Here is a 5,029-nt window from a genome sequence, read left to right as displayed (position 1 = left end):
GAAAACGACCTTACAATTTTAATTAATTAAAGACTTCGACTTCTTTTGTTGGGGTTTTTTCTTTTTTTTAAACTCGAAGTTCAATTATCCAAGTAATCTACTCATGAAAATTTCAATAAATATACGGCTTCGGTTTTTTTTTAGAAAATAATTTTTATATTTTTAGGTACTTAATTGATAAAAAAAATTAATTAATAAATATAATTTATTGATCAATAAAAAATAAAATATTTTTAAAATTATTTTTCTCTTTTTAAAAAGAATAGACAACTTTAAAAAAAAATTATTATGGGTAAAATTACTTACAATGTATTTGAACATAATTTTTTTAAACTCAAACTTAAATTGATCTAGCCTAAAATATTATTAGACTAAATAATATTTTTATTTAATTTTATTAAAAAATTAAAATATTAATATTAAAATTTTTTTAATATTTTAATTTTAAATATTTTTATAGTTTTATACAAATAAAATTTTGAAGATAATATTTTAAGTTCAAATTTAATTTTATTCAACTTAAAATACTATTAAATTAATAAAAATATTTTATTTAAGTTTAATTAAAATATTAAAATATTAATATTAAAAGTCTTTTGATATTTCGATTTTATATATTTTATTTTGTATATTATTAAACATAAATATTTTTTATATTTCAAATAGTATTATATTATTATTTTAATAATAAATAATATATATAATAATATTTTTATTATTTTAACAATAATCTTAAATAATATAATATTATTATTTTCTTAATATGAATATTTTAATAATTTTTATTATTTTTTAGTTTAAAATATGCAATTTTATATTTTTATTTATTAAGGTATTTATAGTACTATTTTAATAATAAATATAAATAAAAAATATTTTTGTTAATAATAGATACTTTCAATATAAAATATAAATGTTTTAATAGTATAAACATTTTAATAATAAATATTACTATTTTAATATTAATAAAAATAATATTTTAAGAATAGTAATACTATTTTAAATATTTTAAAATATTAATATAAAGAATAATAAATAATTTTATTTTAAGTATTTTATATTAATATAACAATTTAATATTAAATATTATTATTAAAATATAATTATTCTTGGATATTAATAATTTAATAATAAATAAAATCAATATACTTTAATAATAAATAATTTTTAACATTTTAACAGTTATATTAATATTATTTTAAAAAAATATTTTTCATAGAATAATCAAATAATAAAAAATATTTTTCATTAACTCATTAGTTTTTAAAAAATAAAAACATTTTTTAAAAAGCATTTTCTGAAAATCAATATCAACAAAACAAACAGAGCCTACTTTTTTCATCGTTTTCTGTTACGCTTCAGTATGAATTGTTTGGGGTTTTATTAATACAGTTAAGCAAGACTTTTTTTTTTTATTCGCAGGATTGAAGAAGTTGATTGCTGAGATCTAATCAAATAAATAAATGCTTTACATGTATTTTTAAAGTTTTTTAGTTACTAGAGATGACCTAAATCTTGTTTGGAGATTTTAAGGATAAATTCTTACTAACGTTTAGAATTTTATTTTTATGTATTTTCATAAAAATTGAATAAATTTGATATTTAATCTAATTTTTTTATCAATTAGTAGTTGTTATCATGTATTTGCATATGAATATTTATTTTAAATAATAATTATTTATTAAAAATATAATTATATATTATATAAATATATGGAATTAAAATATTTATTAGTACCTAAAGTTTGTTTCATATCTAAAGACTATTAGAAATTGACATAAAATTTATTAATTTTAAAATTAATATTGTAAAACTAAAACTAAGAAGACAAATGAATTTTTAACTGGTAATAAAATATTAAATATATAGTTATATATTATTACAAATAATAATTAAAATTAATTAAGTGTATGTTAACATGTAAATTTTTTTATGTACATTGATGTATCGTATTATATAAAAGTTTGTTATTTTTAAAGTTAATATAAAATTAAAATTTTAGAAAAATGTAATTTTTTTAACTAATTTTTTATTAAAAAACTCATTTTTATTAATCCAATAAATTTATTTAATAAAAATATTTCAATAGAATTCTAATTTAATAAATTAGAAAAATATTAATATTTATAATAAAAATTAAAAGGAAAATTTAGAAATATATGAATATAGATATCTATTTTCATCAATTTAAAAGCATTTTAATTTTTGTAATTTTATCAATTTAGAGAGATTCATTAGTGATCCATATCATTACTCAAATATAATATTTATATCTTCAAAATTCATATAAAAATTATTTTAAGAATATTAAATTAATTAAAAATTACATCATGTTATATGTGTTAGTTTCTTAACTCATGAAATTAAAAAACTCCATATACCAAATAATTTCTCACACTAATACTATAGCAATTTTTTCCACTTGGAATTACAACAAAAGGCACACATTTAAACAATACCATCAACTTACGTTAGTAGATTTTTTTTAAGTTTAGGATTTTTTTGCCTAACTACCAAATTTTCTTACAAATTCATCAACTTTTTCATATGATTGCAAAATACTCTACCCATCAATAGCTATCAATTTTGTTGCCATAACCATCAAATTCCTTGGCATTATTCTAATACTCTACCCACCAATAGCTTATTGGTGATTGTTGATTTCTTTGAATGACTCTAGATTGTGACATAACCTCAACAAAGCTGTTTTCCACTCATTCCTTAGGCAAAAACACTAAAAACTGTGAGCAAAAGTTCGTTGTGGACTGGAGAAATCTTTTCACAACTTTGAATAATCAATCTTTACAATTATTTGCCTCTCATATGGTGAATGGAGATATGCTAGTTAAACCATTAGATGATTTTTTTAAAGAATAAAAGCATCAATGGCATAACTTTTTAATGGCCCAATTCATTGGTAAGGTACCAAATTTCGATCAATTTCATCGATTGGTTAGCATGCTATGGGGTAAAAAAAAGCTAGTTGTTGTCAAGCCTACTGGAAATAATTTGTTAATATTATAATTTTCTTCTGAACAAGATCAAGATAAAGTCATCAAATAAGGCTATGGCATATCTAAAATAAGCCAATTATAGTTTGTAAATGAGAGCCAAGGATGAACACTTTGGAGTTTCAAATGAACAGGTTACTTGTTTAGATACATTGGAATAATGTGCCACTAGAATTATACACCAAAAATAGACTAAGCTACATTGCCAATGCATGTGATGTTCCATTCTACATGGATAAGATTACAGCCAATTTTAAAAAGTTAGATTATTCAAAATTTTGTGTGAAGGTTAACGTTATTATTGATAAACCTAGGTTTATTAATTGATGTTATGCTTAAGGATAGAACACTTGTATCCATATCAATGGAAATACCACGGTTGTCTTCATGATGTCAACATTGTAATATATTTGTGCATATAGATAAAGTTTGCTTGAACAAGCTAGCCCTATTAGAGTAAAAGTGTGGCATGCAGTGAAACAAAATCAGGAACCTAGAGAGACAATGACCAATAAAGTAAAGGGTAGAGAAGATGATTACTCTTGAAAGGGCCAGGTTAAGAATTGAGCAAGAACATGTGGCAAAATCTGATTTTATAAATAGATTTCCTATATTGAATATGATTGAGAATGATGATTTGAGGAATGATACGACATACAAATAAGTAGTAAAAACTGCTACTCAAGAGATGAAGATGGATGAACCAGCAAATGGCTTACCAAAAAAAGTTAAAGTAACTACAACTGAAGTTACAAATCTAATGAAGTAGCTTAAGGGTAAGAAACAAAGTCCCATTGATAAGGAAAAAAAATAAGTGAATCATTCTGCCTTTGAAGGTAATACCTCTTCATCCTCTTCTTCATGAACATCTATAGTTGGATTATGAAAAGGACTTAATACTCTTTTAGAACAAAAAAAGATAGTAGGCATAAAAAAGCATAAGTGGAAGTAGCCTATTTGTTGGAAATTAGAATAAATCAACAAAACATGCTATAAGTCTTAATAAACATTTTGTTGGTTCGTTAATATATCATAACTACTCCATTGCTTATAATGATAGAATTTGACTGCTATGGAAGTCTGAGCTTATATAAATTTAGTGGCTAATAATGGTCAAAGCATAATTTAGAGCATATAGTATTGAACATAAAAGATATACTTTATAGCCATTTATAGATATAACAACAAAGGTGAAAGAATGAGGTTATGGACATATTTGATCTGACTTCATAATACATTTAATAACTTTCATAGATTTTGGCTGGTAATTTTAATGTTGTAGCACTTTATTGAGAGCTCTAACTATAATGATTTTCAGATATATGGTTTAATCACAAAGGATTTTTATGAGTACATTCAAAAGTTGACTGTTATGGATCACTCTTATTTAAGGCCACAATATACCTGAAGTAATCATATATTGTCTAAAAAGTTGGATAGAATGCTAATAAATGACACATCACTTATTTAGCTATCAAAATCTATAGTGTAATTCCTTATTCATGAAGTTTTATATTATTGTCCACCTTTGATCAAGTTAAATGTGCTAAAGCAATCCTTATTAAAGTCATTTAAATTTTTTAATTTTTGAGAAGTCTTTTAAGTTATTGAAGTTGGTGAAGGAATCATGAAGGATACCAATAACTAAAAAGCTTATGGCCATGTTACATAAGAAATTAAGGAGGTTAAAGTTAGTGTTGAGGAGGTTAAACTTTTCGTAATATGGTGATCTAAAAGAGAAACTTAAAAGGAAAATAAAGGTTTTGATAACTAAACAGATTAATACTTTAACACACTTTTCAACTTTTTATGTTGAAAAAAGAAAAGATTCTCATTGAAGCCTTTTAAACTATTAAAAGCTAAGAAAAGCTTATAGAGGCAAAAGTCCAAGATTAAATAAATACATGAATAAGATCAAAACATAAGGTTTTTTCCTAAAACAATGACAATTAAGTAAAGAAGAATTACTATAAGGGTGCTATGTGATAAGAAATGTAAAATAATGGATACATTCCCAT

This window comes from Durio zibethinus, chromosome 14, assembly GCF_047325235.1.
Source record: "Durio zibethinus cultivar Kanyao isolate XHJ-2024 chromosome 14, ASM4732523v1, whole genome shotgun sequence".
Classification (NCBI taxonomy): Eukaryota; Viridiplantae; Streptophyta; class Magnoliopsida; order Malvales; family Malvaceae; genus Durio; species Durio zibethinus.
Note: the sequence above shows the minus strand (reverse complement) of the source record.